The sequence below is a fragment of the Dasypus novemcinctus genome, chromosome 14 (assembly GCF_030445035.2).
Source record: "Dasypus novemcinctus isolate mDasNov1 chromosome 14, mDasNov1.1.hap2, whole genome shotgun sequence".
Lineage (NCBI taxonomy): Eukaryota > Metazoa > Chordata > Mammalia > Cingulata > Dasypodidae > Dasypus > Dasypus novemcinctus.
Window position 1 is genome coordinate 31,295,946 of NC_080686.1, and position 27,167 is coordinate 31,323,112.

At 36.6% G+C, this 27,167-nt stretch overlaps 1 protein-coding gene across 2 annotated transcripts in view; it reads left to right on the forward strand.

The window, feature by feature from the left end:
- C14H8orf34 (chromosome 14 C8orf34 homolog) overlaps window positions 1–27,167 on the forward strand; it is a 441,268-nt gene that overhangs the window by 272,898 nt on the left and 141,203 nt on the right. The window lies entirely within an intron of this gene.

Below are 27,167 nucleotides of genomic sequence, written 5' to 3' on the forward strand. Positions count from 1 at the left end.
ATCTGTTAGAAAATATAAATAAAGTGCAAAAAGTTCTAGATTAAATACACATTAGTCATGATAATAAATGTAAATGTATGACAACAAATACATATCTTCTTTACAATGACAACAAAACTTAGTTTCTTTCAAATGTTGTTTTCTCCACAAAGCCGGAAAATAAGACAAAAATATTATATTATTCTCTATCTTTCATCCAGTGCAAGAAGCAGCATTACTAACGGATAGAAGGAAACATAATTATGTTTACATGGAGTTAATTCTATTATATATTGAGAAAATTCAAGAGACAAACTATTATAATGAATACATATTTGTTAAAGTGACTTCTATTCCTACACTATAGGTAGGAATGTGTATTACTCTAGTTCATATTCCCAGTATCCATCAAATATTTGAGGGTGGAGAGGATAATCTCTAAATGATCCTGACCAGAATCATAAACAAAAATGCTTTTAAATAAATGATGGGCCATGAATTTTAGGGAGAGCTAAATGAATAAAGGATTTCCCTTGTACTAACTGCCTGTTAATACTCAAAAATTAGTTGTATTTTAAGAGCTTTGATGTCAACTATTTTTTCAGATTGCAAACTTTTGATGGAAGCTAAATTGTAATTCTTGTTATTTCATTTGGATCAGCAAGATTAAAGTCATGCAATAAAATGTAATTGCCTCCTAATAATCTGATATCCTGCTTCCTAATATATACTCTTTGATGGAAAAATGTTTTAATGGAAAGGTGATGGTCTTTGGGCTTTTTGTAGGATAATGCTGTATGGAGAAGAAGGGCAGAAATGAGGCTCACACAGAAAATTTATTAAGCCAAAAATTCTCTGGTACCATAGTGTTTAATTAATCCCAGGTATTAAGATTGATTTTTGGTTGGATTTCACTTGTTTCCTGGGAATTTTGAAATGCAAATAAACTAGTGAAACTAATTTAAGATCTCCACGTCTGCCCTGAAAGCACTTTTGGCCAGAGGAATGCACAGTGGCATCTGTCAGGAAGCATTCATCCACACACTACACATCTCCAGATGTTTATCATTTGTGAGTGTTTTAAAAAATGAAAACTACCATCTGTGCGTCTTGCCCTCAATCAGAGTGTATCATCACTAGCTGAAGGTATTCCCAGGCTATTCCTAAGGCTTTCTTCATGAACAAAGGAAGGGAAGGAGGGGGATTAATGTTTTACTTCCTTGATTCATTGGTAGCAAGATTTATATTTCCTTGCAATTGGTCTTCTTTAGTAAAATAAAATATTCAAGAATAACACTACTTTGCATTCATCCTGAGGCCTGAAAATCCAGATTTCATTGGAAAGTTGGGGAGCCACTACTGGTGCCATGTAAATGAGCTTTCAAGTCTATTGAATAACAAAATCTGTCAAATCTCTGTTCTATTACTTCTCACTTAAAGTTTTTGGCATCAAAGAGAGCCAAAGAGTAATGGCATTTAGAGTACAGCACATGTCTAGTCTTGATCATGCTTTGGCAAAGGTTCAAAAGGGCATGGCTGAGATGGCCAACAAGACTCTAATGCGGCTGAATTATAGAGCAACTTAGAAGGTCTGTCAGAGAGGGCAGTGGAGTTCATAATGGGTAACTCAACAGAACTTTCTGGTCAAGAAAAGAGTCAGATTATAGAAAGCAATACAGGAGCTTCTCATTCTTTCAACAAGCCTAAGCTTATGTGATAGGAACTGAATTAGACTCAGTTTGGAAAGATCAATAAAATATGGCCTCTGCCCTCAAGTTCTTTACTATCTATATGGGAAAGAAAGACATATCACGTGAAAATTGTAATTAGGTGTGGTAAATAGAGAAGTATGAAAACAGAGAGAAAAGTAGCCAGGTCAAGCTAATTAGGAAGACAAGGTTAAACAGCCTGAAAGTATGGAGGTTTCTCTGGTGAGGGGATGTAGGTGATAAGGTACTAGGGAAAGGATTACAAAGCTGAGGGGACAGTGTAAGCACAGGCAAAGTACTGAGAAAAACAATGTGATGTATGAAAGGAAATTGGAAGCAGCTGTTCAGTGAAACTGGTTCATAGAGGCAAGAAAAGAAATTGAGAAGTAGGTAGGGCATAATCTCATGGAGGGCCTCCTACGACGTTTGAGATGGGTTCTGTAGGCAGGGAGGAGCTGAGTGCCATATGATCAGATTCATGTCTTCTCTAGACCATTTGGTTGCTGTGAGGAAGATATATCTGAGAGGGAGGGTTTGAAGTAGGGAGCAGAAGAGCTGAAGTTTTTTGTAATACTCCATTAGAAAAATGATAAGTGGTTTAAACCAAGGTAGCAATGGTAAGGATGGAGTGAAACAGGCAATTATAAGAAATATTTGGAAAGGAACATTAGCAAACCTTAATGATAGGTTAGACTCAGGGAAGAAGGGAGTTGAGGATAAAAGAAAGAGTTAAGACAAATTCCTGATTTCCATGTTACATATTCAGGTTTCTGTTGGCTACATAGGCCTTATCCTGCTGGAGACATATGTGAGAATTATTAAGATTCGTGTGATAGTTGAAACCCATGGGAATGAAAATAATACTCTAGGAGAGATCAGAGTAGGAAGACAACTAACCATGTAATCATGAGAAATCTCAAAATGAAGGTCACAAATAAAGAATTTACACAGAGTTATAACAGAACCCACGGGTTCTATGGTCATGGCAGATGGGGTTCACTGCCATGGCAGATGGCCCTTCTTCGGAGCCTGTGTTTCTGCGTGATGGAATTGGACTCAGAGGGGATCTCTTTTCACAAGACTTCCATGCTACTTTATAGGAATTGTAATAGGTGCTGGGGTTTAAGATATATTTAGGGGATTTGAATCTCTGGACTGATAATATGACACCCAGGCCCAGAGCCTCAACAGACTTCAGCTCCTACACTTTGATTTATTGGACTTACCCCACTCAGCTAACATGGAGGTGAAAAAGGTCAACCACCACACCATGGAGCCTAGAGTGTCTACAACTGAAAGCAGGAGGAGTGCATCCAGTATCCATGTGGAATCTAAGCCCCCACTTGACATAGATGTGCAATGGACCCAACCAATCCAATGTCCACAGAGAAAAAGTGGAATGGGTGTGGGAAGGGTAGCCATGGTGGCTGCTGGGTTTGGGGAATGGGAGGAAGAGATAAGAGGTGGAGCCGGTTACGGGACGTCGAGTTGTCCTGGGCGGTGTTTCACGGACAACTACGGGACATTGTAGATTCCCCCAGGGCCCACTGGATGGAATGTGGGAGAGTGTGGGCTATGATGTGGATCATTGACTATGGGGTGCAGTGATGCTCAGAGATGTTCTTACCAGGTGCAATGGATGTGTCACGATGATGGGAGCAAGTGTTGCTGTGGGGGGAATGGGGGGTGGGGGAGGTGGGGTTAAATGGGACCTCATATTTTTTGAATGTAATTTTTAAAAATAAATAAATAATTAAAAAAAAAAAAGAAATTGTCAAGTCATAGAAGCTAAGGCTATGGATACTTTTAAGAACAGTTGCTGATCATTGGTATTAAACGAAGATGGAAGCCGAATAGTTTCATTGGGTATGGCATTTTGGGAAATCATTGATTCTACTGACAACAATAGAGTGGTGATGGAAACATCTAGTTTGCAATAGGTAGAAAAGTTAATTATAAGTAAGAAAATGGAGAAAATTCTCTTGGATAGTCTGGATGACTTGCCCAGAGAAATTTAGTAAGTTCTTCTTGTACTATTAGCAGGTCAGATAGGTATTAGTTATGGTCCAACTAGTAGTTTCCTGGAAGGAGGATGGTAATGAGATTATACACAACAAAACGAGGAGAGTGGCGATAGATGGAGAAAAGAATGGGAATACGAAGAAAGTAGGAGTGAGGAAATTCTGCCATTTCCAAGATTCTCCTAAATTCAGTTAGACATAAAGAAGGACTGACTTAGCATGATCTCTTGTGTGCACATAGGAAAAAGTATGTGAGTATATCTTTGAAGAACAAATTCATACATAAATTTCCAAATCTACATGCAGTTTACTTAATGTCTGATATAGACGCAATACAGGATATTAAAAATTAATAGATATAAATCTCTTAACATAACTTTTGCCAAAAGTTCTTGATATTATTTTGGATATCTCTTAGGTTTCTGAGATAGTAAATCCATGAGAGGAGCAAAGAGCAGGAAAGTGGGCATGAAGAGACTAATCTTTGAAACTAATGTGGGTATTGAAGAGTGTATTTGTGTTGATACATTAACCAAGATTTGGTATTGACATGCTTATCAATGTCATACATTGATACATACAATGATGTATGTATACAATAATACAGTGATGTATTATTTATGTAGTTATTCTCTCTAATGAGGAACAATCTAGAATATTCTCTGATTCATTCATAACAGAGATATGTTTGATAGTGTAGGTACTATATTAGTACCTAAAAAATAATTATGATTTTAAAATCTAATGCAAATGTATTTGGATTTAGATAATTTAAAAACAGGGCAAACTTTCATATATTCTTGACGTCATTCACATATTCTTGACGTCTTCTGAGTTATCTACTAAACTTTAGAAGCTCAGTAGCTACTAAAACAGTGCTAGAGGAGAAAGTAGAAGATACTATTACTCCTTCTTCAATTTTTAAATTAGTTGAGGATGCCTGAAAACTATAAAAACAGATAAGTAAGAGAAACGAATGAGGGTATGATAGCATGAAGTATATTTTATTATTCTAATGACAAAGAAATAAGGCCTGATTATTACAGTAAATTGACAGCCAGGTTTTCCAGGGGGTAAAAGAGCATGAACAAAGATGCTGAGATGGAAACAAATAAGAAATATTTAGGTAGTGATAAGAAAACTGATGAGCTTTTGGACAGGAAAAATAGAACTGCCTACTGTATTTGTTCTTGTTCTTAGTTGTCAATTCTGTTAGGCTGCATTTCTTTGGATAAAAAGGATAAAAAACTCCTAGGTCTATGATAAAGTACCTTGAAATCTTAGGATGTTCCCCCAGGGATTGTTAGTGAAACCAACAAGAAATTGTTATATTTTATAAGTAAATGTCATTAAACATTTAGAGTCAATTAAGATTTCAAACATAAAGTACAAGTATCATAGAAGTCAATATACCCTGCCTCTGTCCTGCTTTTTGGGTCCTTTGCAAAGCTTTCCACAGTTGCTCATCAGACAGCTCACAGCAGCCAAAATGGTGAAGCAGATCAAGAGCAGGAAAGATTTTCAGGCAGCCTTGAATAGTGCTGGAGATAAATTTGTAGCAGTTGATTTCCCAGGCACATGGTGTGGGCCTTATAAAATGATCAAGCCTTTCTTTTATTCCCTCTCTGAAAAATATAACAAGGTGGTGTCCCTTGAATAGATGTGGATGACTGTCAGGATGTTGCTGCAGAGTTTGAAGTCAAATGCATGCTAACATTTTAGTTTTATAAAAAGGAACAAAAGGCAAGTGAATCTTCTCGTGCTAATAAGGAAAAGCTTGAAGCCACCATTAATGAATTAAGCTAATCATGTGTTCTGAGCACATAACCAGCTGTCAGCTGTTTAAAACTTAACTTGTATTTTTTTTTATTTACAAAAAAGATCAAGTATGAAGACTATATACCCAACTGCCATCTGATTATAAACGATAATAAAATATTAATTCTACCCCTTAAAAATAGTCAATATATAGCATTATTTCAATTAGATTGGAAGAAAAGTTACGACTTCCAATTCTGATCTTTAAAATTAAACTGAGCAGGTTGATCAAGATGGCAGCAGAGTTCTGATCCCCACCAAATCTTTGAACAACTAGAAAAAACTGGCAGAGCCATCTTCCTCAAAATTCAGGGAAAGAGTAAAAAGCATGGCAGTAACTGGGCAAGTGCCAAATGAAGAAAACACAATTTTAAAAACCGTAGGAGAAGCTTATGGCACCCTTGCTGACACCTTTCCTAGCCTGGTTAGGAGCTGGCATGTTGCTCCTGCTGTGGGTCTCTAGTGCTGTCTGGAGGGAGTGGAGAAACCCCTAGGCATATACTGGACATCTGTATGTAGGGGACAGTCGGTCATCTGGCATCCTGAAAGACTGAACCAGGAAACTCACCTCTGGCTCACCCTCCTAGAATATACCCTGCATCCAAAGCAATGTGAGAAACAATCCAATTAAGAGGCCTGAGGCAAATGTCTACCAGCTTTAAGAGATACAATATATCATCTGGGTGTGGGGGAGTGGAGGGGACATTTGGATACCAGTAAAACAAGAATTCCTAAGGCCATGAGAAAGTGCAGGCCAGAATAAGACACAGGCTCAAAAGAGATGGTAAGAAGCCTACACTTCTATCTCAAGCTGATCTTCTTGATAGGAGGGTCAAACTCAGAAGGAGAGTGCCAGTCAAGACAGAGGCAATTGCAAAGACTGTGGAATGTGTTTTTAGTGTTTGTTTTTGTTAGTTGTTGGCATTCAAGGAAATTTCTCTCATATAAGAAGCTGGATATAAACTTAAGGAGCAGAGAGAACAGGGACTAAGTTCAGGTTAACACTTTACACAATAAAATATATACTATGAAATAAAAGATTACAAGACAAATGAAGAAAAAAGAAATAATGGCTCATCAAAATGAACAAGATAAAAATTTAAAAAATATCATCAACAACAAAAAACAACAAAAATAGCAAACAAAAACTCTTAAAAATTTTTTTCTTAAAATATACTTAAAAAGATAAAGGAAAACATGAAGAAAGAACTAAAGGATATCAGGAAAACAGGGAATGAAGAATGTGAGAATCTCAATAAAGAGAAAATTTAAAAAGGAACCAAAGAGTAATATTAATAACTGAAATTAAAAATTACCTAGATTTTTTCAACAGCTCGATCTGGCAGAAGAAAGAATTACAGAACTCAAACACTAGAAAATTGAAATGATTCAGGCAGAGAAGCAGAAAGATAAAAAGAATGAAAAGTGAACAGAGCTTAAGAGACCTGTGGGACACCATCAATTATATCAATATATGCATTATTGGAGTCCCAGAAGAAGAAACAAGATAGAAAAGGAAAGAGAACTATTCAAAGAAATAATGGCAGTAAACTTCCCAAACGTAGCAAACAACATGAATATATACACTCAAGAAGCCCAACCAAACCTCAAAGAGGATAAACTTGAAGAGTACCACACCCAAACTCATGGTAGTAAAATTGTCAAATGCTAAGGACAAGGAGAGAGTTCTGAATCTTCAAGGGAGAAACAATGGGTTAGGCACAATGGAGCCTCAATAAGATTCAACACAAACCATGGTGGCAAGAAGGCAGTGGGGTGAAATGTTTAAAGTGCTGAAATAAAGCAATTGCCAACCAAGAATTTTATATCTAGTAAGACTGTCTTTCAAAATGAGGGGGAGATCAAGACATTACCAGGTAATCAAAAGTTGAGAAATTTCTTCTTCATGCTCTGAAAGTAATACTTACAGGAATTCTTCAGACTGAAAGGGAAAGAGTACATTAGACAGTGGATTCAAAAAGCATAAAGACGGGAAACGGACTTTGGCCCAGTGGTTAGGGCGTCCGTCTACCACATGGGAGGTCCGCGGTTCAAACCCCGGGCCTCCTTGACCCGTGTGGAGCTGGCCATGCGCAGTGCTGACGCGCGCAAGGAGTGCCGTGCCACGCAAGGGTGTCCCCCGCGTGGGGGAGCCCCACGCGCAAGGAGTGCGCCCGTGAGGAAAGCCGCCCAGCGTGAAAAGAAAGAGCAGCCTGCCCAGGAATGGCGCCGCCCACACTTCCCGTGCCGCTGACGACAACAGAAGCAGACAAAGAAACAAGACGCAGCAAATAGACACCAAGAACAGACAACCAGGGGAGGGGGGGAAATTAAATAAATAAATAAATCTTTAAAAAAAAAAAAAAAAAAAGCATAAAGAAATAAAGATCTCTGGTAAAGGTAACTATGTGAGGAATATGAATGTCAGTACAGTAGCAATATATATTTTTTGGTATGTAACTCCACTTTTTACTTACAAATTATCAAATGCAAACACATTAAAATTAATTTTAAAAATTTATGGTTTTGTACATGCAATGTATAATTTGTAATAAGGACAACAAAAAGGGATACAGAGAGATACAGGAACAGTGTCAAGCAATGGTACTGAAGTTATGTTGGTAGCAAATCAAGTATGATTGTAGATTTAGGAGGTTAAATTTAAGCCCCATTGTAACCAAAAAGAAAACAAATGAAAAATATATACAGAAGGCAAAATGAAGGGGATCAAAATGGTACACACACACAGAGAAATCAAATATACATGAAAATAGGCATTCATGAAAAAACTGAAGGCCAAAAAGATATAAAACTTATAAAAACAAAATAGTAAAATTGCAAAAGAATGTCTTGCATTATGAAGTTACTTTAAATATAAGTGAATTAAACTCTCTGGTAAAAAATCAGAGACAGGCAGAAAGGATAAAAATGCATCAGCCAAACTATATGCTGTTTACAACAGACTCACCTTCATTTGGAAGATACGTAGAGGCTGAAAATAAAAAGATGGAGAAAGTATTCCATGCCAACAATAACTAAAAGACAGCTTGGTTAGCTATGGTAATATCAGATAAAGTAGGCTTTAAATTTTTAAAAAAAGAAGGGAAAAAGGCCACTATCTGCTGATAAAGGGGGCAATTCAGCAAGAAGAGATAACAATTATAAATATGTATGTACCTAATAGCAGAATCCCATAAAGCAATTATTAACAGATTTGAAGGGAGAACAGTGGTTCTACATCAGTAGTAGAAGACGGCAATATAACACTTTCAATAATGGATAGATCATCTAGACAGATGATCAGTAAAGAAATAGATTTGAATGACACAATAAACTAACTACAATTAATATCAATCCTATTTAAACTCTTCCAAAAAATTGAAGAGGGGGCATCTTTCTCCAACTCTATTCTATGTGATGCTAGTATCACACCAATACCAAAGCCAGATAAAGATACCACAAGAAAAGAAAATTACAAATCAACTTCCCTTGTAAACATAGATGCAAAAATCTTCAACAAAATACTAGATTTGGTTTGCCAAATCTAACAGCACATTAAAAGAAGTATACGCCATGATCAAGTGGGATTTATTCCAGGTATAAAAGGGTGGTTCAAAATAAGAAAATCAATAGGTAATACACCATCTCATGATCATCTCAATTGATACAGAGAAAGTATTTGAGAAATATAGCACCCCTTCTTGATAAAAATACTTAGAAAACTAGCAATAGAAGGAGACTTCCTCAACATGATAAAGAACATATATGGATAACCCACAGCTAACATACTAAATGATGAAAGACTGAAAGCTTTCCCAATAAAACCAGGAACAAGGTAAGGATGGCCACTGTCCTCATTCTTATTCAACGCTATTCTGAATTTTTGAGCCAGAGCAATTAGGCAAAAAGAAAAAATAAAATACATCAAAATTGGAAAGGAAGAAATATTACTTTCCCTATTTGCAGATTACATGGTCCTTTATATAAATCCTGAAAAATCTACAGCAGAGCTACTAGTCCTAATAAACAAATTGAGCAAAGTGGTGCAGTGCAAGATTAACATGCAAAAACCTATAGTATTTTTATACTCTAATAATAATGATCTGAACAGGAAATCAATAAAAAAATTCCATTAACAATATCACTAAAAGGATCAAATAACTATAAATAAATTTAACCAAGAATGTAAAGGACTATACACAAACAATTGCTGAACGAAATCAAGAAGAAATAAATGGAAGGACATTCTATGTTCGTGGATTGGAAGAATAAATATTTAGATGTCAATTCTACCCAAAGCTATTTATAGATTCCATACAATACAAAAAAAATATTCCAATAGCCTTTTGAAAAAATGGAAAAGGCAATCATTAAGTTTATATGGAAAAAAAAAGTTTAGATGGAAGAGTAATGATTCCTGAATAGCCAATAACCACCTTGAAAAAGAAGAATGAAGCTGGAAGATTCATGCTTCCTGACTTTACATTTACTACAAAGCTACAGTAATCAGGACAACATGGTACTGGCATAAGGACAGATATATAGACAAATAGAATCAAGCTGAGAGTTGAGAAATAAACCCTCACATATATGTTTAATTGATTTTGGACAAGGTTGCCAAAGTCCACTCAATGAGGAAAGAATTGTCTCTTCAACAAATGGTTCTGGGAAAACTGGATATCCATATGTAAAAGAATATAGGTAGATCATATCTCACACCATATATAAAACTTACCTCAAAATGGATCAAAGACTTAAAAACAAGAATCAAAATTATAAAACAACAATATAACTAACATTTATTGACTGCTTTCTCTGTGCCACACACTATTTTTCTCTTTATTCATTTCATTAACTCATTTAATCAATCATGTGTTAGACACTGCTTTCCCCATTTTACTTACGGGGAAGCTGAGGCTCTGAGATGTTAAATAATTTGCCCTAAATCACACAGTTGGTAGGAGCATAACCAGAATTTGAATCTTAGCAAGGTCACTGCAGAGATGACACCTTGAACCACCAAACCGTATCACCTCTCTAATGTTCTGAAATAAGAGAGAAAATGTATCATGGCCCTGCTTGACAAACCTATTTTGTTTATCTGATCATTTCAACCTATGTTGCCATTCAAGACTTTTCATAAATATCGCTTTACTCATCCAATTTTATTTCCCATGAGGACCTTTTATTTATTTCCACATTCAATAAACATTTTATTAAATATCTGTTACATGCCAAGAACTATGCGTGACACTAGGAACACAAAGTTGAATAAACTATAGTTCCTGGTTTTCAGGAACTTAAAACCTAGTAAGGAAAACTGATATATAAATCAATAATTATGTTATTCCCTTCTCTCCACCTCATTACTTCTGCTTATTTCCTTCTCTATGCATGTATCTCTGTATCTTTTGCTAACATGGTTATCTTCTGTGAGTCTTCAAGTTCTGATGAATTAATAAATCAATATCCCTAATAAAATGTTCCCATTGAGCAAAATTCAACTTCCTGACCATCTCATAATTGGCTGACTTTTTCTCTGGTGTCATTTAATTCTTTTTCTATTTGAATACATAATGGTATCTTTGCAATGTAGAAAGATGGTTATTTTCTCATATTGAGAACACTGAAAATACATATTTTTTCTTCCAGAAAAGCACATATACCTGTCAGGTACGTAGCCTACTCATTATAAAGGAGATCCAAATCCTTGGTGGAATAATTGGGCTTGAACTGGGTGGATTTCAATGAGATTGAAGGGACATTGAAATGGGAAGATGTTGTTGAAATTAAACTGAAGTTACAAGGGGACAATATTGTAGGAATCCTTGCCCTATGACCTGGAATTTTTCTTGTGAAGAAGGAGATTTTTGTAATTGTTTTGACTTTTATGCCCTTTCCTATGCTTACTTACTTGGACCATCTTACCCTCTTGGTATTTACCAACCTAAAAATCAGTTCTTCAAAGTTTACTAAAATCTTGCCTTCTAGAATGTCTCAAACTGGTATCTATTTTTTTTCTTTAATAAATGTGAGGAGTATTTAAACTCATGTTCTCTTTGTTTTTTTAAATAAAGTGGCAGGAGTGATTATTAAATTTTGCCACTGGTCTAAATAGCTAAGACTCTTAATTCCTTATAAGTATGAAGTTCATATATTTATTAGGTTTTTGCCTCTTCCCTTTTCTTCCTTTCCATTTCTTTATCTAGACATAGTTATTTCCCTCTGCCAAAGGTTGAGCACCTTTATTTAGACGGTCAAAATCATGTGGATGAAGTGAGAGCTCTAAAACTTAGCCCGTTCCATGAAAACTTTTTTAACAAATTGGTGGGAATTGAATGGATATACTAGTGAAGAAGCAAAAATGATCCACACCAATGTGTTAGCTCATGATGTGCTCACAGTAAATATATGTAGGAATGAGTAGAGAAATTTGAAAATTAGATAATGATGCAAAGTCATATATTGTTAAATTTTAAATACCATGGGTAATGGGTCATTGTAGTTCAATGGAAAAAAATAATTGTGAGGGCTAGAGTACATGAACAGGATGATCAAAGAGAGAAGAGAAAGCCATTGAAGCAAGAAGGTGAAGGCAACAACAGTACCTGGAGGAGAAGGGAGAGAACGGCAGATGCTACCATGTGCCTTGTCATGTGACAGAGGAGTCCAGGATTGCTGGGAGCCAGTCTTTGGGGAGAAAGCAACACCTGATGAGACCTTGATTTGGACATTTTTCTCAACCTCAAATTGTAAGCTTATAAGTTATTAAATTCCCACTGTTAAAAGCCAACCCATTTCGATATTTGCTTTCAGCAACCTAGCCAATGAAAACAGACACAAAGGGTAGCATGAAGACCTGCACAGTGAGCAGCTGCCTGCTAGCCTGTCTTGAGGGGACATTCGCCTCCCCTTGGATCCAGATGCCATCATGAGGGATGGCTGGGAAAAGTGGAACTTTGAAAGAAGGAAAGCAGCGCTTTCAGGGACTTGGAACCTAAATTTGATTGTGTGTGCTATCATCAGTTGTAACAAATGTTCTACATCAATGCAAGGTGTTAATAATAGGGTGGTATATAGGAATCCTGCATTTTATGAATGGTTATTCTATAAACCCATAACTTCTCTAATAAAGGAAAAAATAGACTAAACTAATTGATAGAGAATGTTTAAGCAGGATATTAAGATATCTTTAAACAACAAAATTAGGGTTTTTAAAAAATATTTGTTTAGTTTTTGTTTTCCCCATTACTTAGCAGAATGGGGATTTGCCAGCAAGGCCAGATCACTTTTAAAAAGTAAAGAATGCTATATTTTTTACCCATCTTATTTGTAGTTAGTTTTGGGGTGTTCTGAGTGTATTTTGGAGACCGGGAATAAACTAAGCTTATAGAGTTGAGTGTTTGTTTTAGGTAATAGTGATCCATAGAGTTAGAAATACATAAATATTTGTTTGGATATGGGAACACCAATATATTGAAGTTGGATCTCAAAATATATTCAATGTTTTATATGAAAAACTACTCTTTATAATTTCAAAAGTTTCAGAAGATAAACCCCAGAAGAAATGTTTGATGTGCTTTCCTCTGGCTGTGGCTTTATCTGAACCATGGCAATAGTCCATCTGGAGATGCTGAGCTAGAGCAGTGGGAAACAAAGTGGGTCATGCAATATTTTGATACTCCAGCAGTACGTGTGTGCATGCATGTGTATATATCTTCTATGTAAAGTTGCTAGAGGCCTACTCCACTTTTTGCTGGAATGTGTTCCTGGAAACCACATGATGGATCTGATATTCACAGTGAATCATATTTTTCTTACCAAAGTGATGTTATAATTGTGGTTTGAATTTAAGGCACAGCATCAAATAAATCATAGCTGTAATCAACACTATGACACAAAAGGAAAAATTCAGCTACTGCAATGCTTTATAATAATTTAAAATGGCAAAACTGTTACAGAATATTATGAACAATGGTTAAAGTATAAAGTGATTGGAGGTGGGACTCTAAGGTACTATAAACTATATTTAAAACATACCTTACAGATAATTTTCTACATCATAAATCTTGTCAAATGTTAAATTATAATTATTAATCTTTCATTCACAATTTTGCTTTCTACTTTCAAACCTGTGGAAATATTTTAAGGAATAATTTAAATATTACTATTTAATATAATGTCCAGATTTTTAATTGTCTTTTCCTTTTTAATAAGTCTCCACTGATATTCAACCCAAGTTATTTAAGATAAAATTATCCATTGCAGTAATTTCAGTAAGGATTTTATTCCAAATAATTGGGAGAAAAGAAAAATCCCTTGAATGTTATATTTGTTATCTTTAGCTGTGTAACAAACTACCACATACTTAGTTACTTAAAACAACATGCATTTATTATCTCATAATATCTGTGGGTCAGGAATCTAGTTCCTCTCCTTCAGGATCTTTCCTAAGACTGCAATCCAGGTTGTTGGCCAGGATGGGGGTCTCTTCTGAAGCTTGACTGGCAAGGGTATGCCTCTAAGGTCATGTGGTTGTTGTCAGAACTTAGTTCCTAGTGCCTGTTGGACTGAAGGCCTCAGTTCTTAGCTTGTCTTTGGCCAGAGGCCACCCTAAGGTCCTTGTCACATGGGCCTTTCCTGCATGGCAACTTATCTCATCAAAGTGTGCAAGCCCGGAAGGCAATAGACAGAGCCTGATGGCAAGATCAAAGTGCCAGCCACTTGTAACCTAGTCATGGAAATAACATCCTTTCAACTTTGCTCCTTTCTATTAGGAGCCAAATCACATTGTCCAACCCACATTCAATGTGAGAAGATTATACAAGGGTGTGAATACCAGGAGGCAGGGATCACTAGGGCCATCTCAGAGTTGTTCTGACACAAAGGTGTTCAGCATGTTCATCTTACTTGTCTCTTCCTCTTGTTTTCTTTCTCGTATACAGGGCTTTTGGTGGCAAGGAAATCACAGAGTTGCGAGTGAGAAAGACACCAGGACATGTGTGTTTTGTGTTGCTTATATAGTAGTGTGGTATGGTGGATGGTGTGCCTATAAATTTAGGACTTTAAAAATATCAATATTTTTATTTTTTTCTTATCACTAGATGTACATTTTGGGGAATGTAAAAAAATACATATAATGTAGAAAGTGAGATGAAATTCTAAGGTGATATCATACTACATGGCATGTTATTAAGGAACAATTTAATTGGAAGAATGTTCCATAGAAGCAGATGTCCAAGAAAATAGAACAAAATTGAAAATGGTCTTGTACAATTTCATTTAGGGTGGCAATGTTTTGCGGCTTGAAGTGTAAAGGATGAGAACAGCATATGAATTCCAAGAAAGCTGCACAGAATGGAAAATGGATTTACAATGTGTCAGACAGGGTGGTAACATCTTGTGGCATGTGGCTTGCATTTAAGTGATGAGAAAGGTATGCCATGTGCCTACTTTTTGCCTGTGGCACACCAGAAAGGAGAATGAGCTGGCAACCCATAGCCAAAATACAACAGCAGCAATTTTAGTGTATGGCAAGCATGATATTCTTCCATTCCCTTTGATTTCTTTTTTTTTTTTAACCCCAAAGTGCTGAGCATAATTAAAAAAATGGAGTGAGTATAGAGGAGAGTGGAAAATAATGTCATTTTAAGATTAATCTTGACATCATTTTAAAATTAATCAAATTGGATTTAGAATATCAACAAATGTGACTGGTATAATAAAATACTTTTTTTTCTAACTGCATTTTTTAAACTTTTCATGTGTGTTTGTTATATTGAAATATGCTTAATTTAGAATATTAACACTTTCAATCTCAATAGCACAAAGTTTAGTGTATCTTTCAAAAATATTACTCTAAAATTTTCATAACCAAACAATAAATAAAAACCCACATGGAGATGAAAGAAATGGAGGATAGCAAAGTAAAAATAAAATGAAATGGAGGAGAGTTGAAGGAAAATAAGTCTACAGTGTCAAGGGTTTAGTGAAGGAAGAGTAATATCAAAAGCTTAGGTGTTAGGCAAAATAAAGATAAGACAGAAGAAAAGAAAGAGGATAAGGCAGAGTGATAGTATGGAAGATGTCAACCACCCACATCTTGTTATACTTGAAATCCAAGAAGAAAGCCAACTAACAATAAATTCTCAATTTACTCTCAATTTAAATCCACTGACATTTTCGTTTTATATATTTGTGTCAAGTATATAAATAAGCAGACTTCAGACAGAATCAACTTTACAAGGGGTAAGTTTAGAGCATGGATACTGAAAACTTTGCTAGGGTTCAGATCATAGCAATTGAGGTATGTATTTAACATACTCTCACCCAAAAGGCTTATTTTGAGTAGAAACACAAAATGAGCTCCATTAATACTTGTGATCTGGGAAGCAGATGTGGCTCAAGCAATTGGGCTCCCATCTACCATGTAGGAGGTTCAGGGTTCAAAACCCAGGGCTTCCTGGTGAAGACAAGCTGGACTGTGCAATGAGCTGGCCCGCGCAGAGTGCTGCTCCACACAGGAGTGCCACCCCGTGCAGATGTGCCAGCCAAAGTGGAGAGCTGACGTGGCAAGATGATGCAACAAAAAAGAGACACAGAGGAGAGACAATAAGAGACACAGCAGACCAGGGAGCTGAGGTGGTGCAAGAGAATGATTGCCTTTCTCCCAGCCTGGAAGGTCCCAGAATTGGTTCCCAGAGTCACCTAATAAGAATACAAGCAGACACAGAAGAACACACAGCAAATGAATACAGAGAGCAGACAATGGAGGGAGAGGGGAAAAATAAATAAATCTTAAAAAACAACTAACAAACTTGTGATCTAGATCAACAATCAAAAGGTGGTCAAATATGGCATGATTATTATGGTTTATGGTTCACAGTTATTAGCAATCAGCAAATTAATAGAGTACATAGGAAATTCTCTACATAAGACCTTACAAACATAAAAATTATATTAAATAGGATCAACAATTAGCTTAGAAACAAAAGAATAAATATAAGCATGTTGTATCACCAGTAGTGGCTGAAATAATGTCTTCTATACCTAATGGCTCTCAAGAGGGGCAGCGATCATTTGATAACTAAACATTGGAATGATTTCTTAAAGAGTGACTTAAATATTGAGAATTATTTGTTATATGACTGCTTAGTCAGAGATACATGCTAAGGGAATATATCCTGGGGGAATACATTTTTAAGTGGTAGTTAAAATGATAAAATTTTGCAGGATTTTGCAGTGATTTTCATATATGAAATAACTGTACGTGTTTATCCATCACTTTATAAAAATTAATAATTTATCTAATTCCAGACTTTTAGATTAGCCGACTTTCCCCTTGACTACCTAGATGTTATCCTTGCTCTGCTCACACCTATTCTCTGAACATTTTGCCTCTCACCTCTGTTTTCCAGGTATGTTCCTAACTACCTCTACTCCTAAACTCTTTGCTAATCTACTTTCTAGGACCTTCCTTTACTGGTCCCTGATACCTCTTTGGCATTGTCTCTAGATTTCCTTGCTGGTCACAATGAGACATCACCTTAGGGCTCTACCTGGGCTTTCTGGTATACCAGGCTACTCTTATTTATATAACCCCACCCTGGCATGAGACCACATGATTGAAATTTCAGTTATTTTTAATGATAAAAATTAATTACAGTCTCTAATCTCTGTCTGTCAAACCTTTAAAGTGTGGCAAAAAAGTTTCAGGAAACAGTAGTCAATTTTGGTGGCATATACAATATAATCTCTTTAATTTTTAGTGGGTGAGAATTAAAAATAAAGATGTACCCTGATGCAGAAATCAGGCTTTGGGGAGTGTTTGGATTTGAATTTCCTACATGCGCTAGTATTTTCTTGCATACTGGAAGGAGGAAAACACTCCCAGATGCCAACACTTTTCTAACAGAAGAGCCTTCACAATTTATATAATGATGGGTTCAATTAGCCCAAATCTTGTTATTCACTTGCAATCTAAGTGAACAAATTTCAGCCTATAAATTTTTACAAGCTTCTCAGTCATCATGTGTTTGGCATTGATGGTTATGTCCAAAGGAAATTAAACAGGAACTGGTAGCTAACAAAAATATCTGAAGAAGCCCCTTGCTCCTTTCAGTTAATAATAGAAGATATAGAATATGTGTAAATTTAAATCTAAGAAAACATTTTCCTTGCCTTACTGATCTAATCATTTCTTGTTTATTGTACTCTTGTGGTCAAGGAAAGTAAATATTATATCACCTGCTCTCTTTTTACACAGGGAATCTTCAGCACAGCATTTAAATTGACGAGTTTTTTTCCCAAATGCAATTCCAACTAAATTGTTTTAAGTAAGGTTATTGTAAAAAAAAAAAAAAAAAAAAAAAAATCAAAGCCTGCAATTTCTGATACCTAACACTTTGTTCTTATTATTTATGAATTTGGTGACTTTGTGGTATTTTGATATATAAGACAGAGCACTGATCTCATATTTGAGACATGATTGTAGAAACAGGGAACTAAGAGAAGCACGGCCTTAACATCTTTATTCCATCTTTCAACCAGAATATGTCCCAGCAAAGTGAATTATGTTTCATTCTCTGTTCTTTCTTTCCCCTTTTCAGGAAATAAAGCTATCTCACATAACAAAAATTTTTCATAAATATTATATTTAAACATGACTACATTCTAATATGTTTTCTTTACCTTTATTTTATTTTAAATAATTCACTCAAAGTATATAACATCTGCTTAAAATATAGCTTAAAATATTTGACCAAATCAGCTGTATCCACGTAAATCAACAAACCAATTGCAACGCAGTAAAAACTGCCCATATAATTCTTGTATAACCCATCACTGAATCACTGTGAAGGGACTTATGTTTGGAAAGCTTTTCATTTTTGTTATTAAAGTTCCTAAAAACAGATGTGAAAATTCACTCATCTTCCACATTGTCTAACTCAAGCAGCTGTAAATTATGTCATGGATTACACTTGAATGAAATGAAAGTCCTGGGATTATTTCATCTAGGCAGCTGTTATTTCCTTAAATTAAATCAAAACAGCTCTTTGCTTGATTAAATTTTGGTTGTTTGCCATTATAGAAGGGTAGAGTGCTCACACGTCTTTAGTCATAAATTAGTTCATTTTTCTCAATAGCATCCCTGTGACTCAAATGACACCTCACAATTTTAGAGGCTACCTTTAAAAATAAATTGCTACTTTGACCGTTCTACTTTGAAAGTAATGAATGTGGTACTTTATTTTGTTATAAATCTCCTAATATCATGTTTGTATATTGTATGCATTTCACTTGTAGAGAAGGTGAGACCGAAGTGCCACCGCTTGATTTTAATTGTTGGGCTGCTAAGCTGTTCCAGGTTTTCTTAGGCATACGCTCATTGCTCTCGCCTTCCTTAGCTCCACCTTTGTCGCTCTAAATGTCTACCAGGCATTCATATGGATATCTTGATGATAGCTCTATCTCAGCATGTGCCAAAGAAAGTTGTTGTCTCTTCCGTGTTCCCTAAACATGGAAATGTGGAGAAACTTGTGCAGATTTTACAAGCAATCATTCACTTCATCCTATTAAAAGTTCCTCTTAAGTTACCTTCTGATCCATTCTTCCTCTCCTTATTGCTACTCCCTTATTCCAGGCCCTCAAAAGTTTATACATAAATAACTGTCACAGCCTTCTTCCCATCATCTCTCCCTATTTCCAGCTTTGTGTTTTTCCACATAGTTGTAAGTGCAACAAAATGTTGATTGCCATAGGGGAATATAGAGACTGAAATTAAAACAGACTCAGCTACTGCTGCCCACTCAAATGTGGCTACTGGTGGAATGGCATCTACCTCTCTTCTACCTTCCAAATATTTTAATGACTGTTGCTCATTGACAAAACCTGAAACATATGTGGGGAACCAGATGGCCAAAGAGTGTGGCAGTGTAGTTCTCAGCCTTCTAACCTCTGCAATATTGGGGAGCACAGAAGAGAATAGAATAATGCCAAGTGCCAGTAGACAATCTCTGAAATATTTTAAAAACTCATTTTGTTGCTTTCTCATTTGCTTCCCATAGCACTTAAAATATTTAATCACCAGCAAGTGATTTTTAAATAATCCTTATATACTCTTATATCCTTATATAATCCTTAAATGATCTCTTATCTTAAGGATCATGAGATTCTTTAATGAAAAAGATATTTCTGATTGTTCCAAAGAATTTTCTAGCTGGCCCAAATCTTTCCTTCATATATGGAATTTGTTTCTACTTGCAACCAAAAATTATTTATTGTCATGGTTAAGTTCATTTGTCAGCTTGGCTAGGTTATGGTGTCCAGTTGTTTGGTCAAGCAAGTGCCAGCCTGATTGTTCCTGTGAGGATGTTTCAGGGATTTAAATCACCAGTAAGTTGGTTGTATTTATGGTTGATTACATATACAATTAAATAAGGAGATTGCCTTTAGCAATGAGAGAAGTCATCCTATCAGTTGAAGGCCTCAGAAGGAGAACAGATGATTTCAGTGCCCAGAAGGAGAATTTCCATCTCCTTATCACCTAGCCAGCTGCTCCTGGGGAATTCATCAAAAACCCTCATCAGAGTTTGCAGCTTGCTGCCTGCCCTATGGAATTTGGACTTACCATCCCCCATTGTTGTGTGAGCCAATTCCTATAATAAATCTCTTAATATTTACATTACATATTTTATATATATATATATATCGTCTGTCAGTTCTGTTTCCCTGGAGAATCCTGACTAATATGTGTATCTACTATACCTACAGGACTGGACTCAGTGTTGTGGGAAGTAGCTTGGAGAATAATATTTTATTTGGAGGAAAAAAAGAAAAATGGAAGGAAGGGAGAGGAAGAAATGAGAGGAAAGGAGAGGAGATGAGAAGAGAGGAGAAGGGAGGGGAGGGGAGGAGAGGAGAGGGGTGGAGAGGAGAGTAGAGGAGAGGCTCTGTTATGGATTAAACTAATGTCCCCCACAAAGACATGTTCAAGTTCTAACCCCTGGTCCTGTGGGTGTGAACTCATTTGTAAATGGGATCTTTGAAGATGTTATTAGTTAAGATAGGACTGTTGTAGAATTTGAGAGAGGTTCAATTATTTGCGTATAGAGAGGCCAGGACTCAGGAATGATTTTGAGAAGGAAAAATGGTTTATTGACGGCCGGCCGGACTCGGGAGCTTTCTGTTTCAATCCCGAGCCCTGAACAAGATTTTTTAGTCCCTTTTATACAGAGAGGAAAGGCCAAATGGTCCTTTTGTTTCAGTTCTCAATAGGCTTGAATTAGCATATATCGTCCACATCCTAGGTAAGCTTTTAGCATGGACTTCATACATTCTAGGTAAGCTTTCAGCACATTTGTTTTGCATTTCCCCTGAATATTCAAAGTCTATAGAGTTTGCATTGATAAACTGTTTCCTGGGACTGGAGTCGTTGCCATGGTCACCAAGGGCAGGACTGCAGCCCCCCATCATCCCACACCCACAAGTCAGGACAGACAGCCTGGGTTAAGGTTTTCTCTGAAGAGACAAAGAGCCTCCCACCCATAGCCCACATCAGGACCACAGTGAATCAACATGGGCCTTAATCCAACATGACTAGAGTCCTTATCAGCAGAGGTAATTCAGACACAATAAGAGGAACACCGAGAGAGAAGGCTGCAAGTCGGAGGCAGAGATTGAGCTATGGATTGCCAGCAAGCCACCACCAGAGTACTGCTGACTTCAGAGAGAGTGCCACCCTGCTGACACCTTGATTTGGGGCTTCTAGACTTCAAAACTATGAGGCAGTTAATTCCTGTTATTTACTCCGACCAGTCTGTGGTGTTTGTTTTAGCAGACCTGGCAAGCTAAAGCAGGCTCTGATACCATAAATGCTTAATGTTTCTATGTTTTCAATATTTGAAAAGTAGTCTTGTATTTGTTCCCTTGACTTATCCAGTATTGAAAATTCCTTAGACAGGCTCTTGCTCCAATTTTTTAGTTTTTTCTCTCTCTTTCAATTTATGTAAACTTTCCAAAATTTCATTAGTTTAGGCATTTCTCTTTTTTCCCTGGATCATTTAATCCTAGACACCTGTTCCCCTTAATGAGGTTATTGAGGAAGTGGAGCTAGATCTAGATTTGTACTTTGTTAGTTTTTGTTCTTTTTAAACTAAACATAGATCATTAGTATCCTTCCATGACTAAACAGGATGTGAGATTCAGCAGTTAGGATCTCATTTACCTTCCTTGAAGGAACGGATGTGAGGAAAGAAAGAATGAAGGAATGAATATTTCTCAGGGTAAGTCCTCTTCCAAGACTGCAGAAGTCACTTTCACTGCCATCACCACAGTTGCATCTGACACTTCCAAAGCCACAGCAGTTGCCTGAGATGACTTCAGCTTGCAACATTTAAAGTCTCCAGTGAACTAGCGAACGAATCCCAGAGGCTTCTTATGCTAGGATTCTCTTTTCTTCACACACCGTGATAGTTATTCTGAGCTGAAAATAAAGAAGTAATACCAAGGGGTGGGGGGAAGACTCTAGGGAATTTTCAAAAATCCTTAATAAATACACTTCTTAGTTTCCATATGTGGCAGAGTATTTTTACTCTTCATCAACATGCAGTCACAAAATTTATTTTTTTACCTTCTCTACTTATATAAAGCAACCTATAAATGCTTAGATAGTTTTCATGAAAGTGCATGCCCCATTTCTGTATCTTAGTAGAGAAGGTGCAAAGGCAAGTAGGTAATTGAGAGTTTGGGCCTTTGAATATGTCCTCAAGGTAAGTGGTGGCCATCATGTTTGGACACCCTAGACCAGAATGAACCACATAAATTGTTCATGTCAGTGTGAAGAATAAGTCAGAAATGACCTCATTAATAAGTCATTGTGGTGTGCTTTGTAACTGCAAGAGTAAAATTGAGGAAGCAACTTTTAGGTTTGATTAATAGAAATCTGGCCCTTCTTTCTTGTTGCTTCAAAAATGTTGCTTTCTTTAAACAAACCATTTTCTTTTAAACATTCAATTGCTTCTTTTCATTAGTATTAGATATACCCTAAGTCTATCATAGAACTATTATGAAAATGTTATGGTAGAAGCTTACAATTGTATTAAACCCAAGAGATCATTTAGTACAATACTTCTGCAAAATCCTACATTATCCTCCACAAATAATTAATTAGCCTGTGCTTGAAACAGTGCCAGGATGGAGTGCTCACCTCCCCTACACAACACTGCACAAATTATGCCTTTGAACAGCATAGATGTTATAAGATTGTTACACTGACCCCAAAACATGCTTCCCTCTTCTTACATCCATTCCTTCTCTGGAGCCAGAGAAGAAATTCTAATCTCTCTTCCTTACCACAAAACTTTATATTTTTGAAGGTTGCCATTGTAGAAATAAGTGAGGGCCACTCAAATGAGAACAAGCAGAGGCTATTTATTCAGAGCTTGCTATAGCGTGGGAGTCAGCCACCATCACGTGCTTGGCAGGGACTCAAAGGCAGGCAGGGGAGGGGAAGTCTTTATACTGGAATAGAGGGAAGGCTTCAGGTATGCTCTCAGTGGGGGTTATTGGCATGGGGAAGCTGAAGGGAGGCTACTAGGAGTCATCTTGTATATCTTATGGATTTAGTTTTGGGAGCATATTTGGCTTTCTCTTGGTTGTTCTGAGTTGGAAATGGGGGCAAAAATAGGGAAACTGTTTTCCACTTGTATCTTTAGTTTCCTGCTTTTGGTTATTCTCTACATTGCAAGAGGTTGACCAATTCAGGGAAGGCTAAGAATTCAGATATTCGCTGCTTGGCAATTCAGTTGTTTCTACAGTCAACTGTATCATAAGATCTTAATCTTTTTTGTCATGTTTTCATGGAAGTCATTTGATGAGAGAATGGCTGCACAGAAGCATTTAAGAGTCTGGGTAGAATTCAGTGGACCAGCATCATGATTACTGTGACAGAGAAGAAAAATTAAGAGTCCATGTAAGTTGATTCAGAACCAGGAACTTCAATTGCCCAACCCAGGCCAAAAGAACAAATATTAAAGCTCTTGTGGCTTAATCTTAAAGAGCCGAGTATCTTGGTCATGCAGGTGATATATAGCCTTTTCTGTCTTAATCGATTTCATTGATTCTAGTATAGGAAGAAGTATTAAGAATGGCAAAAATGCTACCATGACTAGTCATAAGAAATCTAGAACAACGTGATTGTCCATCACTACTCCCACCAATGAATTGAAACAGATCTGTATTCCATCTAGAACAGAGGTGATATCATCTAATAATTTCTGCCAGTGTTAGTGTTGTATTTCTCACAGTCTTTTCTATTTGTATAATTCCTACCTTTGGGAACACTGCTCTGACTGTTTGCAAAAACAATGACTCAGTAATTCCCCTAGAGTAGCTGAATGAATAATCAAGAGTGACTTCATTTTAGTAATTCTTGATTTGGAATTTCCAGGCTTGGTGATTTATAGAATTAGGTTGCCTGTGTACAGATAAGCTTTGAAATACTATTACTAAAGTGCATTAGGTATTAGTTTGAGGCAAACAGGACTAGGCATCTGGAGTGCAAAGAAACTAGTATCTGGTAAGAACACATAAAGATGCAGGATAAAAGGACCCCTTGGAACCAAGACCTTTCATTATCTTGGTTACATATTTTAATCTCTACTAGTCTTTTCCAAGGGACAAGTAACTGGCTCATCATCCTGTGAAGGTTGTTGAATTCAAATTTAGTATTGCCTAGATTCTGTTTAATAGGTTTTAATAATTTGTTCTTTTTCTGTGAGAGAGGGATACTAGGAAAGTAGCATATGTGTAAGATCATTTGTCCAAGTAGAAATGACATCAGCAGTAATTCGCTATGGTTTCATTTGATGAGACCTGAATTGCCCAAAGGTTTTTTATCATAGAGGTCTGATGATGGATGGCATACTCAGCAGTCAGTAAACTTTACGGTTACTGTTTGGGACAATCCGAGATTGATATTAGAATGATTATGTTCTGACCTAACAATTACCATTAGGAAAGAATATAAGAGAAAAAGGGCCATTATGAATGGATGTCAACCAGGGAGCTATGGAAAATAAAAAGAATTATTGCAGCAGCATATGCAAGCAGATGAAAAACAATATAGGAATTAGACAGGGGTCCTGGTTTGCTATTTGAGGTCATCTACTTCTGAAGGTTTCAGTCATCTGTCTGCCCCAAAGATCAGCTTCTTCTTGAGGATGTCCGAGAATCCTCAGTTTGAAGTCTTCTATTGGAGTAGGCTTCCAATTTTGTCAATTCTGGATTGCTCTGTAGTTGTGAAATGTGAACCTAAGAATTTTGTCCCTGGAGTCTTACTTCTGTATTTGCTATTAATACAGATATCTGGTAAGGTCTTTCCAGTGAGGTTCAAGAGCAGTTTTTTGGTTTTCTATTTTTTTTGTGTGTATATCTTCTAATAGATGAAATCTTCTGGTTTAACACCATGAAGAATCTGTTTAGGAAGACGTTTGAGTAAGCAACCTTAACCTCCTTGTACTAGGACTGGATATAGTACACGAGTCCCTTGCATGTACTATATTTCCATGCAGTAGGGCAGAGTCCAGTATCACAGGTAAAATCTCTAAAGATATAGGCCTCCATAGAAATAAATAATGTGTCCCTGAGGGAGTGATAGTATCTTTGACCATGGGACTGCCAGGGTTTCTGAAAATTCTGTTAATTTTATTTTATGGATGTCATTGGTTTTTAAATCTTTCCAGAAAATTATGGATAGTAATAGCAGTGTAGTTTCTGAATAAAGGATAATGCTTTACAGAGTTATTTTATAATGTTTCTCATGAAGTGTGTGCCTTAGTCACTTGTTAAAAAATTTGTACTTTCAAGATTGGAAACATGAAATCGAACCGCTTCCTAATGACAGTAAGGGCTTTGACTTTTTGCCAAGGGAATATCTCGTAATACAATAACTAGAACATATTCAAATACCCTGGAGGGTGGGCACTGTATAAATCTATCTGAAGGGCCCTTGAAGCTTTGTTTCCTGGCTATGTCCCAACTTTACAGTTTTTCCCAAATTATATAATTGATAGGTGACAGATGGCCCAAAAATGACTTCAACTGTCTTTTTTTCCCCCTAGGTACCTGGGGCCAGGGATTGGACCCAGGATCTCTTATGTGGGAAGCTGGTGCTTAACCATTGAGCCACTTTGGTTTCCCTTAGTTGGTTTTTTTGTTTGTTTTGCTTTTTGTTCATTTTAGTTTTCTCAAGAGGTACCAGGAACTGAACCCAGGCTCTCCCATGTGGGAGGCAGGAGCTCAACCACTTGAGCCATCTCCCCTCCCCTCAGCTGTCTTTTTAAAGTTTCCCCAGAAAGGTTGATTTAAGATAGTAAACAATTCATCTGTACCATGATGAGTAGTTTCAGGGAGAAATGTAGCTATTACCCACCTGAAATCATTTGGTGCCACCAAGTGGCCATCTTGGGAGTGCCAGGGAATGTCTTAATGTAGGATAGAAACACATTTTTCTCACTTTTCTTTTCAGGATCAGGGCTAAACATTAACATTTTATAATGATCTCTTTGAGCGTCTCCAAGGATTTATCCTTTGAGAGTTTAGTTAGAATTATAATTTTGGTTAGACTGCTTGTTTGGCATAATCTGCTAGAGCATTTCCTTTAGTTTGCATATTAATTCTTTCTTCAATTTTTATTACAACTATCTTTTCATGAAGTAGGAGTGCATTTTAAAGTGTCTTAAACATCGTGTTCATTTTTGATAAGGGTTCCAGCAGAGTTAAGAGACTCTTTATTTTCCAAGCATACATTAGAACAAAAAAAAAAGCAAAAAACTTGTATATGTATTCATTCTCTGATCTTAGCTAGTTAGTAAGGTCGAATAAATGCAGTAGTTCTAAGGGCAAGCTTAAATTAGTGATAGTCTATCCTCCCTGATAACATCCAGTGTCAAGTTTTAAGGTATGATCCATGAACAGACAATATTAGGTCAGGGTTCTTAACAGGAGTCTTTAATAAAATTGAGTGAGGTTCAGAAGTTTCCCTAAGTGAGGTAAGAAAATTATGAGGCTCTCATCTGGTAGAGGAAGGACAGTGGCAGGATTCAGGGTGTTATAGCAAATCATAATGTGAGAGATAGAGTGACAAACAGTACTTCTAAAGTGATTAATTAGTGGGCTGAAAAGTGGTGTGTCCTCTGTCATAGTAATGCCTGTACTACGTGACGTCAAGTGGGGGCAGGGAGCCCATGACCAGTTCAGCGCAAGCACCAACAAAGTTTGCAATGGCAGCTAATGCCTAAGACAAGGGGAATAAGCCTTTGCAGCTGAGACAAGAGTGACACTATAGTAAGCAATTAGTTTTTGATGGTTTCCATGAAGTTGAATTAAAACCCTGAAAGCTTGTTCAGATTGTGCATACACAAGTACACAAAAGAGCTTTTAGTTAAGGATACCTGTGGAAGCAGGAAGAGTCTTCTTCAGTTTACAGAAGGCCTGTTCATGCTTGACTTTGACTAAGAATTGTCACACTCTCAGGCAAACTTAATATCCATGGCCTGCAATATCCAGTTAAATCTAGAAATCCTCTCAGTTGTCATTTTGTGGGGGATATAGGATGTTTGGATAGTCTTTATTCTCGTAA